Source organism: Phascolarctos cinereus, unplaced genomic scaffold (assembly GCF_003287225.1).
Source record: "Phascolarctos cinereus isolate Bilbo 61053 unplaced genomic scaffold, phaCin_HiC Scaffold_2;HRSCAF=192, whole genome shotgun sequence".
NCBI classification, from domain to species: Eukaryota; Metazoa; Chordata; class Mammalia; order Diprotodontia; family Phascolarctidae; genus Phascolarctos; species Phascolarctos cinereus.
In genome coordinates, this window is record NW_027555625.1 from 170593805 (window position 1) to 170607153 (window position 13349).

General features: G+C 36.0%; 1 protein-coding gene across 7 annotated transcripts in view; it reads right to left on the reverse strand.

Annotated features, from left to right (window-relative positions):
• PLCB4 (phospholipase C beta 4) overlaps nt 1–13349 on the reverse strand; it is a 461946-nt gene that overhangs the window by 353348 nt on the left and 95249 nt on the right. Inside the window, exon 1 of one of the 7 annotated variants that reach the window (XM_020985804.1) lies at nt 7052–7133. The exons of the other annotated variants lie outside the window; for them this stretch is intronic. The gene's annotated coding sequence lies outside the window, so the exon portion shown is untranslated. Of the gene's footprint in view, nt 1–7051; nt 7134–13349 lie in introns of those variants that run through there. 7 annotated transcript variants of the gene reach the window in all.

Sequence of the window (13349 nt, forward strand, 5' to 3'; positions counted from 1 at the left end):
AACTCCACAATATCACTTTCATTCATTGCCTTCTCTCCACTTACTCTGGCACTATCATGATAGTGCCTGGACCATGATTAACAGTGCTTTAATTGGTCTCCCCGCTTCCAGTTTCTTCCCCTCTTCAATCTGTCTTCTAAACAGCTACCAAATCAAAATTTTCATGTTACATGTCTATGTCAGTAACCTGCTCAAAAAATCTTCAGGGTCTTCCTGTTGCTTCTAGAATCAAATATAAGTTCCTCAACTTGGCATTTAAGACTATCCACGACCTGACTCTAATTTATACTTCTAGCCTCTGTTCACATTACTCCTCTTCAGGTATTCTACATTCCTGTGTCCCAAACGTAGCATTCAATCTTTCAGTTCTTTGTATCCATCCAAGCTATCACTCACACATGAAATGCACTCTTTCTTCATCTCTGTCTATGCCATTTCCACCAAGCTTTTTCTGATCCCTCCAGTTCTTAACATCTTCTCGCCATTTTCAAATTACCCTGTATTTACTTATTTGTGTGTATATCTTCCTAATACAACGAGTACCTTGAAGATAAGAATTCTATGTGTTTTGTCTCTGTATCCCAGTACCTATCACCACGCTTTTGCACATGGCAGGTATTTAATAAATGTCTAGATTTAATTTAATTTAAAAGGTCTTGGGTAATGACATTTCCAATGACCAAAAGTTTTGATTTATTGAGGCATATGACATTAGCACATGCAAGAAGAGTCAACTTTTCCTTATATGGTTTAAATCTGGAGGGATCTGATTCACTGACACCTGCCAGGTATTAGTATTTGGCAAGTAGCACCAAAATAGCCTTGTTTTATGAGCACTGTAAAAACTATTCAGGGTCAGGGAATAGAATGTACTCAGAAATGTGTTCTCTAAAATAGTCACAAATTTCTTCCACAGTACTGTGATGTGATTTTTCACCAGCTGTATCTACCTTTCTAATAGCATGTCTTAGTTGCCAGTCACCTCTTTGAAAATACATACAACCCAGTCAACTGAATTTGCTCACAAAGATTTAGTAATCATAGCCCCAAAGTTCAGATCTTTTCATAGATAACCCCTTACTGAGAAAATAAATGATTTATATAACATGTAAATAATTTCAATGGTGTCATTTTCTAATCTGCAATTTCATACGTAATACATGAACCAATATAGTGATCCATCAATATGTTCATCCTTTGTGAGTCATATTCAAATGTCCACTTTCTCCTGTCACGTTAATCTTTTCATTTTTACACTCTGCCTTTTACTACAGTATAAGAATCCACATTAGAAAACAGGAGCCTTTGGGTTTCATTCAATTCTGTTTTTCTGCTTGTGTTTACACCATATTATCTAGCACAGTACCTGATACACATTAGGTACTTAATGTTTGTCAGCTAAATTTATGAATGAATGAATACAGGATATAGTGCTCTACTATAGCATGAATAAACAAATAAATATATATATATGTATATATATGTGTATATATATATATATATAACATTTACTAAGTGGTTTTTATGTGCTATCTTGTGTTAAGCAAATGGAAACAGGAAAAAAAAAACTACTCCCTAATCTCAAAAGTTTACAATCTAATTGGGGAAGCCACCGCATAAAGAAAGTTTAGCATCAGGATAGAGTCCTAGACATCCTAAGGGTATAGCATTGCAGCTAATGGCAATGACTAGAGGTCCTTGTGTTTCACAGATTGTTAAGACAACAGTGTCAGGGAGCAGCTGAGCATAAAGTCACAGCAGATGGAAAGGCCTAGTGAATCTTAAGAGACAGAGACAGGGCAGAGAGCAAGCCCTGGTGACCTTCTCTCTTATCAGAAAAAATAGAGTTGTTGACCCCCTTTCATCCAAGACCAGAGAACAGTTAAGTAGCTGGAGTGAAAAGCAAAATGAGGAGGACAGGAGTCTCCTCCATTGGTGGCAGCTTTACTGATTAACCCTGGATTTTGGGAAGACCCAGAGTACAGAGCAGGGGAAAGGGAAGACAGGAGACAGAATGACTCCAGTGATGATGGCTCTTCCCCACCCCGACCCCATAGTCCCAGATGGCTCCTCTGGGCATTCAGGTGATACTGTGAACTTCCAGGGGCAACATATAAAATGACTTACTAGCATCTGCTGGTACAGAAATAAAGGAATATCAGTTGTCTGTTTGTCTGTTTCTGTGTCTCTCTGTCTCTGTGTGTGTCTCTCTCTCTCTCTCTCTCTCTCTCTCTCTCTCTCTCTCTCTCTCTCTCTCTCTCTCTCACACACACACACACACACACACACACACAAAGTCAGTCAGTCAACATCATTTAATAAGTACTTATTATGTGCCAGGCACTGTGCTAAGCACTGGGAATACAAAGAAAGGGGCAAAAAAAAACAGTCCTTGGTCCCCAGGAATTCACAGTCCAGTGGGGGAAACAAGATGCAAACATCTACATACAATAAAGATATATGGTAGTCTCAGAAGGAAGGTACTAAGATTTAAAATTAAGGGGGATTGGAAAGGTTTCCTAGGAATGTGGAGAAAAGATACAGGGAAGGAGCTGTTAGAGTAGTAGGAGGAGGAGAGAAAACTGCCCAGAAAACCTAAAGAGAAAAGAGTATCAAAGAAGAAAGTGAACAATATTGTCAAAGACTACAGAGAGGTCTAGAAGGATGAGGATTGAGAAAAGGCCACTGGATTTGTCAAATAAGAGATCACTGGTAACTTTGGAGGGAGCAGTTCTGGTGGAATTATAAAGTCAGAAGCTGGATTGTAAGAGGTTAAGAAGAGAGTGACAGGAGAAGAAGTAAAGGCCCCATCACACTCATACAACATAAAAAGCCTATGAGGCCTGTAGTATTAAAGAGCTGATATCTGATTGTTTTCCACAGACAAAAGCACTCTATCATCTGTCTTTATTGCTGATTCTTTATTTTTGCTGTTTGCTACCCTAAGTGATCTTATTCTAATTGCTTTCATGGCCACATTCCTCTCCCAACCCTGTTCCTGGCTCCCAAAATTTCAAATCATTTCACCTCATCCTGGAACTTCCCTCAGCACGTGGGGTCTCCTTACTGAAACATGCAATTAGCCCTCCAGTCTTCTCAAATAGAATATCCTTCTGTAAGGCCTGCCTTTTATTCCATTGAGTTCTTCTTGGAAACTCCGTTTTAAAGAGGGGCCTAAACCAGCCTTCATTCCCCTCCCAGCTTTATTCCTGGTTTCTAGACTTCAAAACGCCATAGTGCCTGGCTCTTCCCTTCTCAATTCTTTTTATTTCCCTTTTGTGTACTGTCTTCCCATTAGAATGTAAGCTCTGGAGGAATGGGGCTTTTTGTTTAAGTGTATATTAAAACCAATAAGGTAGCAATAAAATTCCCTATGTGCTTCTGTGGTTTATGTTTTATTGATACTTTTCTTTCCATCTTTTAATCCCTATCACTTTCCGCTAACACACATTCTCTTCCCAAATAGAAGTCTTACCTTGTAATAAATATAATCAAATAAAGCATGTCCACACATTGGTCACATATGAAAATACATCTCATTCCTTGCTTCTAGTCCATCCCTTCTGCACCTAGAGATGAGACGCTTCGTCATCCATTTTCTAAAACGTGATTGGTCACTAACTAGACAAAATTCATAGTTCCTTCATATCAATGTTGTTATCATATAAATTATCCTCCTAAATGCTTATTCCTTTCCCTCCCCTCCCCTTCTTGGTTCTGCTCATTTTATTCTCCATCATATAAGTTTTGCTAAGTTTCTCTAAATTCTTCATATTAGGCATTTCTTACTGGGCAATTACATTCTATTTTGTTCATATGCCACAATTTGTTCAGTTATTCCTCAAATTATGGAAACTTATTTTGTTTCTACTTTTTTGCTCATAAAAAAGTATGGCAATAAACACTTTTGAATGTAAGTCCTTTCCCAAGACCCTGGATTTTTCAAGGTTATAACAATGAAGTGTAAGCTCTAGCAGGTTCTACCAAGCTAAAGTACAGGCTCAATCATAGACTATATGTCTTTTGTCCAAGGTCATAGAGGCTTATCACAAGGTTGGAAATCCCAGAAACACTTGAAAATCATTTGCTAATTTGTACAGAAGTTGTAATCTATGTCAATGGAATAATAATAGTAATAACAACACCTAGCATTTATATAGCACCTTAAAGTTTGCACAGCATTTTACAAATGTTAACCATTTTATCCTCATAACAACCCTGGGAGGAGGGTACTATTAATAACTTGCCCATGTCACACAGCTAGTTAAGTATCTGAGGCAGGATCTGAACTCAGATTCTTCTGATTCCAGGTCCAGCAATCTATCTACCAGCTGCCTCTAGGAGAACACACACTGACAAAGATAGAGCTCCCTGACATAGACCTATTATAAGCTACAGACATTAAAAATCTTAATTTTTAAAGAAATCAAAGAAAACAAATAAATGGTTCAAAAATATCAATTCAAAATAGTCATGTAATTTCTGACAATGAATGTGATTTGCATGGCACAGAATGGTTTGAGTGTATTACATGGATTATGCAAACTATTTCTAATCTTGCATTAGGAAAAGGTAAGTTATTTAAGGAACCTAATATTACCAGCTTCTAATCATAACAGCCTGTTTAAGTTTAAAATGTGTAACTTAAATCCAGCAGTGTTAGACTGGGGGAAAATAGTTAAGTTTCCAAAACAGGTAGATTATGATAGAAAATTATGTGTTAAATGAGAGGGAAATAAGTTGCTTCCCACAGACAATCTTTCTATATTTAAAATTCACAGTGAGTGAAGTGGGGCACCTGCAAGCAAGTTGGGACAAAGATACAATAAAAAAACACTGAAACACATAACTGGAATCAAATTGAACAAATGCTGAATAAGTCCCTGATTGTGGGAAAGTGACAGTGAATAGATAGATGGGCATTTGGAATCATCCAGGTTCAAAGCTATCCAAAAGGGGTCACGCAATTTGAACCCAAATGTAATACAGCTCACAAGGGAAGAGACAGAACTATCAAAAATAATGAGCCCTGGAAATAGCTACCAAGAAGGCTAATCAGAGTTTATTCTACATGGTCATCCTATGTGGGAAAGACTGTCACGTGGTGTCAGTCTTTTCAATCATACTGTCAGTCTTATCAATCACAAGTGGGCCAGTGTTTACATCCAGTCGATTCAATCACTTAACAGTTTCAATCATTTATAAGTATCTAGCTCAAACTACTGATGAAGTAAGGCTATGACCATACAATAGGTATACCATAAAGAAAAAAAAATTAGTGAAATTATTATTTATTGCATAGACAGCATTAAAACACACAAATGGTCAACTGAAATATTTACTTTTCAGTCAACAGTTAAGCTATCAATATGAGTTCATACATATAAGTATATAGAGGTCTTTGTTTAGATAACATTAAAAGTCCCTTACAACTTATTTCACACAAGCAATGTCTCTCAAATAAATTTCATGCGAATTATATGGCTTTTTACAGGACTTCAGTTACAATACCTACCTAAGTAAAAGGATAGTACTGAAAGTCTCTATTAGGTCTGTAAGATAGCTATGCCATTATTTTGAAAATCCTGAACTCTTAATGCAGCTTTGCAGAACATAATATGAAAAAGATATTTGGAAAATCCTAATGTACCTTTGGAGAATTTTTCCTATATCATGTGTCTTTAATGAAAAAAAAAAAACAGTCCACAGAAAAAGTTTAGGACAATTTTATTTCAGCGATCAGGGACAGCTATCACTGTCCTACATGTACCTTTGCAAGAACCAGCAGAACAATGACAACTGAGTTGCAGTTTATACATTCTTTTAAATAAGTTCCCTTTTCAACCAAAAAAAGATACAAAAATCTACTTTTTGATGGCTAAATCAATCTGTGCCAGTAGGTACTTATTTTTTCACACAGAACTAAAGAAATAGTATTTCTTTCAAAAATGCTAAATAATACTCCTAAAGCTCTTAAAAAGTGTTCATGAATGTGAAAAACAAAGAGCCCACGAGTAAATCATTCCTGTTGGGATGGCAATGTCTAAGAGCAATCATTCTTCTAACTTTTACTTACATGTGGGTTTTGGCTCTGACATTAAGAATTTGATGAGATTTAAAAAAATTATAAATATTTAAATTAATATTTAAGTCATGAGAAAAGTAGAAAATTTGGAATTGTTCTGTCATGTTACTAATTTCCATATATGATTTCATTAAAGGACTTGAAGTATAGTTTTAACTTTTCAAGACAAAGTAGATTTTTTTTGCTCTTCTTTTAGTATACTTTTAAAAAGCCAACTCTCTTCCATGTCACCTTGTTGTGCATGTATCTAATCACCTAGTAAATAAAGAAAGGGAATATAACAACTCAATAAATTGCAAAAGTGGTAATTATAACTGAACAAATTTAAACTGAGCCTGCACCTTCATTTTTATTATTAGGAAAAAATGCAAAAACACCCAAAACAAGAATAAGAGTGATTTGCTCCATCTGATAAGCAGTGCAAAAGAATAAATCACTACCTAAGATTTGTCTTTGTATTATAGCAGGTACATGTGCTAACAGCAAATATTATCAAAAGGATTATTAATTTTAAAATCAGAATAACTACAAAATGGGGGGGGAAATCCAGCAACAAAATCAAAACAAATAGTTCTGGATGAAAATAAATTCAAAGTTGTAGGATAGTTTTAGGTAAATTACATACAAAGTACATTAAATGAACCCTTTTATACTAAAATCAGAGCAAAACTGTAGAGCCTGATAGCCTCTTTTGTTGGCTTGGATTTTCTGTAATTAGAACATATTTAGCAAATACCTACCACAGATGCACAGCAAGTCAATAGCAATAATACTATTGGTGTCAGAAAATAGACTGTTCTACAGCTGCCTAGACACATGCATTATTTCTCTTTAGAGAAAACTGAAAACGGGAATTGGAAACATTATCCTCCAAATGTATTCAACAAATCTATTTAGAAAAATAGGATCCCTATGAAACCTTGAATTCTATTCACAATTCGTTTTTTAAAAAATGAATTCTCTTACCTGAAATAACGGAGAGAGGTTTGGTACTTCAACACACAAGCAAGCTCTTGAGAGCACTATTGATCTAAGGTTGAAAAGTGTAACTGCAATCACAGCTCTTTAGTAAGCCTCAAGGTTTCAAGAAGGGAGGGAGGGGAGAGAATGGGAGGTTTCAGAATGAACAAGCACAATTCAGCCAGTGATTGTAACAATAACAATGGTTGACTGATGGGCAGTCCCATACCTCTGCCCTACGATGTGAAGCCCAGCAAAGACAGAAAAAATGAGAGAAAAGCCCAAGGTGTGTACTTTTCTCACTGCTGGCAGAACAGCAAAAATAGCATTTCTTTTTATGAACACAGCACAGAGTGATAACAGGATCATTGCAAATACCAAGAAGCACTACTTGTAACAGGTTCAGTTCACTGTACAATGACTAGAATTTGGGCATTTGGTCCATAGGTTTAAGTATAATGCACCTACTCATGCCCTTCTCTTAAACTGTTTCTATGCTTAGCTATAATGAAAATAGACAAACCAACCAAAAAACAACAGAAGTGAAGACAACAACAAGAGAACCACAACTAACTCTTGATTATTCAGGAAGCTGATTATCCAGTTCAAGGATAGAAACCGACAAAATTTTTGTTTCATCTTTCCCCTCCTGCCACCTTCTGGCTATATTCCTCCCCTACAATACCTAGCAGAGATAAGGAGGGTACTCATTTGATGTGGCTAGATATTAGGGATCATGTTATATGCTTAGACAGAAAGCAAATTGAAACTACGGCCTAAAATGAGGATGGGAGCTGATCTACAGCTATCAAGTCTACCCTTGAACATAATTTGCATGAATAATATAAAAAAACCTATCTCTTTGCATCTTTTGAAATGAAAATATGCTTCTGCATGCTCTTAGCCATACCATGATTTGGCCCCCAATTTAAGAAATATTTTAACTTTGGTTAGATCTCCAAATGCATCTTTTTTTGTTAGTTATTATAAATAACTTTATTAGACTTTAGTAGTGAATTTAACAATGGCATTGAGACCCTGACCAGGTGTACCCAAAGTATTCTAGAACAATCACTGAAGTATGAGGGCCCATCACTATCTCTACACTTATTTTTAGAGTGCAGTTTGTCCAATTTCTAGAGCCTTAAGATTGTAAAAGTAAACTTTATTTCTACCAAGAGGAGCATTTCGTGCTTTTATTCTATACTGTAAGTATTTATTCAGCACTATGCTCTGTGCTTTTGGAAATACAAAGTCAATATATGGTATAGTCCCTGCTTTCAAGGAGTTCAGCATTTCTATTTAGGATCTTGACAATTGCAAAGTGATCGCTATACTATCGTATGGTCATTTCATACTAGTGTTGAACAGACTGTATAGAAGCAACATAAGATGAGATGTGGCAATACCAGAACCAATGAAATTATTCTATATCCTCCAGCCTCACAATTATAGCACAGTCTAATATGTTGAATATGGACTTGGAAGGTCCATTGTATAGCTATTGTCTGTTTTCTACAGATATCCATGTACATTCCAACCACGCCTATGAACAGGAACAGGTGGAGAGAGAGAGATAGATGGGCAAACTGAGCAAGGCTAACAGTTGCATTCCTAGGAGCTATTATAGCTCAGAGTGACATAACTCATAATAATGAAAATGAGTTGATTTGTCTTAGCATATTGTAGTCATCTTGGTCTCTCAAGCTTTTTTTAGGATGCCATTGCTTACTTAACCACATTTGAAAAAACAGTTTGTATTAATACTATTGAGCCTATTGACAAGATAAAATTCAGTTTTGGTAACTTCCAACCTGACTATTAATAAAGGAGGAGAGTTAATTTTTTTAATATAGTCCAAGATGTGCTATTTCACATATGATGATTTTGTTACTAAACCCAAATTCCCTAAGCTCCTTAAAAAACCAAATTGCTTTTTGCCTTCTTAAAACAAATATACTTAAAATTTTTCAATCCTTTCTTGAAGACTAAGTGTTATGAATATAAACAGCAATTGTTTTATTGTGTCATAGCATATTCATATTCTCAGAAGACCATACAAGGCATCTGATTATTACAATTTTTTAATTCCTGTGTCTTTCTCCCGTTAGCTGAAAAAAAAAAAGACAATCATTTCTTGCTGTTTTAGTTTATCTGCCTCTAGCAATCCACTCTTGAACTTTACTGTTTCTAAATCTTCACTGGAAACTAGATCACAGAGCTTGTAACAGACAACTAACTGTGTACAACGTACAAGTAAAAAGTTTCTAAGTAAGGACCTGAGAGTTTTTTTCTGAATAATGTTCTTTATAGTAGTCATTCTGGCAGCTATAATAATCTATATTTTCCCCCTTACTCCCTCCATCTCAGCTAACTTCTAAATAGTTGAAATTATCAGATAAGTAACCTCTAAAAAAACAAAGTATTAGAAAACAAAGTAATTAAAAAGTACACAAAAGAACAGGCATTAATGCAAATCACAGTTTCCAGAAGAAATGCTATCCACTGTATTCCACCAATTATATTTACATAGCATCTTTCTTGGATAAGCTACGTAGAGGTGAACCTATTTTCTGACTCAGACCATCAAGGAACATGCTCAAAAAGTAATAGATTCATTCTATTCTACACTAAGAAAGAGGTAAACATTTTTCAAGTGGAGAAAAAAAAAAACCTTTGAATACGTCTTCACATTTCTCTCTTTTTTTTTTTTAACAGAATGTGGGTAGAAAACTGGAACAATTGCCCTATTGAGTCCTTCATACTTCCCACCTCAGTTTTTGATTCCAAAAGCAACAAGCCAATAAATTATAAGTGGCAACAATAACAGGTGACAAAGAACAAGTTTCTCAGTAACCTTATTCTAAGAGCTACTGGGCTAACGTGGGTGATATTCAAGGAAACATTGCAAACCCAGGCTTTTCTGTGTTCCTAAATATTTTAGTGGAAATTATCGTTTCACCAAAATAACATCTTGAATAATATATATACATTAAATTAATATATGTATTTTCAATCTTCCTCTATTATATTTGTTGGCTAAATAGAACCCTTTTTAATACATGGTAGAATATAAAAATAATTACTAATAACATGAGTCAACAGGAAAAATAATAAATAGGAGACACTATCCCCAAAAGTCAGTAATGAATATCTAATACAATGAAACGCAAGGGATTTTTCATATCTCACAAATTTATTACTTTCTACTTTGTTATGCTCCTCCAAGACTAAGGCCAGTATGGACACAGAGGTTCAAGCAATGCAAAGTGTTGACCAGGAGAAATAACTTTTACTGGCGATTATTCATTGTTTCACCATATAGCATCAATAAAGTAACTCTTACTGTGCAGAAAATGAGTAGAGCAAATAAATGAGAAAATTAATGGTCAGTGCTTTAAGGTGGCAAATCGAGGTTAATAGGGCTCTTTCTTTTCCACTCCAAGGTCATGTAATGACTCTCAATATCACAATGGCCTTATTTTACCACACGAGCCCTGTAGATGTTGGTCAATTCTCCCTAATCACTGTGTCTACAATTCTGGTGAACAATCGCATTTGATTATATTATATATCATACTACAGTATATTATTATATACTGACTAGCTAGGTTTCCCACAGACACGACTACCTAAATCTCAGCTTTCAACAAGTGATCTGGTGAGTGTTGTCTTTTCTATAAAAATATAACTGCTAATAGTAACAAGATGATTAATTATTTGCTCATAATTGCTCTATGTAAACAAATAAATACAACGTAGATTAAAAGTTGAAGAAATGCAAATACCTTGGTACAAGTGAAACATTAGGCTCTGATACTAACAGCAAGAGAGTTAAGCCTAATCTTGGCTTTACTTTCTGCTTATCTCACCTTTAGAGTTATCGTGATCTCCTGTAGTAAACTGCTGAATGGCTTTTTATCAAAAATCCTAAATATCACTCTGCCCTTAATTGTTCCACCCTTCCTCTGATTGCATTCTACTAACCACAGTGACCTAACCTCTTAGAAAGAACTACCATTCTGGCACCTCAAAAGTGAGGCCACTTAATCAAACTCCCCTATGTTAGAGAAGAGGAAACTGAGGCTCAGAGAGATTGAATGATTTCTCTAAGGTCACACAGGTAAAGAGCCTGTGAATGAGGCTCTGTGCCCCCAGAACCTTATGCTCCATCCACTGTGCTGTTTTGTCTTTTACAGATGAGAAAACTGAAGCCAAAATGAGCCAAGTGACTAGCCTAAGGACACACAGATGGTTAAGGGCAGAACTGGGAGTAGAATCCAGTTCTCCTGATTCCTACTCAAACAGGTATCATTTAAGTCATCAAGATCTTTCAGTCTGGTGATTTTCATTTTACTTGAGGGTAAGGAGCCCAAACTTACAAGAGGTGGTATTAGTTTCCCTTTTACTAGTATACAAAAGATGTTTCTAATTTATGTAATTTAAATGTAACATATAATTGTGATATATGTGATAATGTTTGTGTGACCACTTCTACAATAAAATGTGGTACTTTGAGTGTTTTTACTTCTAAAAATAAATTTCTATCAAATTCAAAAAGAAAACAAGGACTACCTTTCCTAAATATATGGTCTCCCTCTGCTCCAACAGCCCTTATGTTCTTTCTCCTGCTTATAACCAGAAGGAGATGGAGAAAAGATCATCTCATGTTTACCTCTGCATAATAAGACTGTCTCTTTCAATTACAAAAAGGTTACCCTTGACAACTAGGCTTCCATGTCACTGCTTCCAGCTAACTCAAATGCTGTTTCCCACCTTAAGTATAAGTATTATTTGGCATAACACAGTTTAACACTGCCTTTAACAAAGATCTACAATTGTCATTCTGTCACTTTTAAAGATTTCTGTGAGAAACTCCTTGCATTTCATAGTCTAATACAACACACACAGACGTGCATGTGCACGCACACACTTTAAAACAATCTGAACAAAAAATTCTAAACACAGTCACACAGCAATTCCCTCACATAAGTACAAAATTAATCAAATCTCACTTGTCCAGTTTTCTTCCTGCCTAAACACATTTCCCTGGTATCATTAACCCTGTAACCAGCTTTCTTGCCTGGGCAAAAGGGAAAAGTCTGAAACCTAACTAAATTCTGTAAATTATAGTTCCAGTTCCAGCAACCTATTTCAGCCTGAAAAAGGGTAGCTCAATCACCTGCTCTGAGACAGAAGGAGATTAATCTGCCAATACAAGAGCTTTCAAAAAGAATTGAGCTTGTACCAGATCGGGAGAGCAATAGAGGGCAGGAGAGTGGGCAGTAGCATTGAAGTGCCACACAATGACAGTCATAGAGAAGGTTAAAAAAGTCTGCGCAAGCACTTTGAGATGTACACTCTGAGACTAGAGACTTCTGTCTGTGACCATCCCTTTTGAGACGTGTAAAAAGTTATACTCTTCCAATTTCTTCTCTGTTGCCTGTTGCTGAAAGGTGTTTGTTTTCTAGGTGTTTCCCGCTTTAAAAAAATTATTTCTATTTCCTAATTTTGTGCCATATAAAAACATGCCTTATAACTTCTTTGTGATGTATGTCTTTGTATTAATTCCATGCAGATGGGAGTTCCATGGAAGGCACCAGTGAATAGCTTAGTATACACAGAACAAAACTGGGTCAGGGAAATGATTAGACCACTCTCCCCAACTTTAGGATTTCCTAGCCAGAGGCCTGAGTAGATTATGATAGAATCGTATGGTTTTGATTTTTAACATTTTTTTATTAATTTCCCAAAAGACAGACCTAAACTGGATTCAGGTCTTTTATTCCTTTCCCTTAGGCTAAAAATGGGTCAGAGCACTATTTTGCCATCTGGGACAAGACTGAGGCTGTTGATCCAATGTCATCACTCACTCCTTCAGCTTCCCTTTCTTTCCCTAGTGGGGAAGGGGGAGGGTGGGGTAAGTTAAGGGGAGTAACTAAGGAATAGGAACTGCATGCTGGGAAGAGAAATAGGTGTGGCCAGATATGACCAGAAACTATCATTTTCCTGTAGCAGAAGCAAGACATAAGCATTCCTAACTTTTTCCTTTCATTTTCTCTTATATGGGTAAAGCCTGCCAGACAGCACTCACCTGCTGGCTTTACCCCCAAAGCACACGAATCAATTCAGGAGCTATTTCTACTACTAGCTAGCTACCTAGCCTAGCTGCCCTAAGATAGAGAAAGAAAATTAGATATGCAGCAACTACACAAATTTCTGCAGAGCCCTTACAAAGTCATTCTGATCCCAATTTTTCATTATCTGACCAACTACATGATGGCACAATCAGAGTTCCCAATAA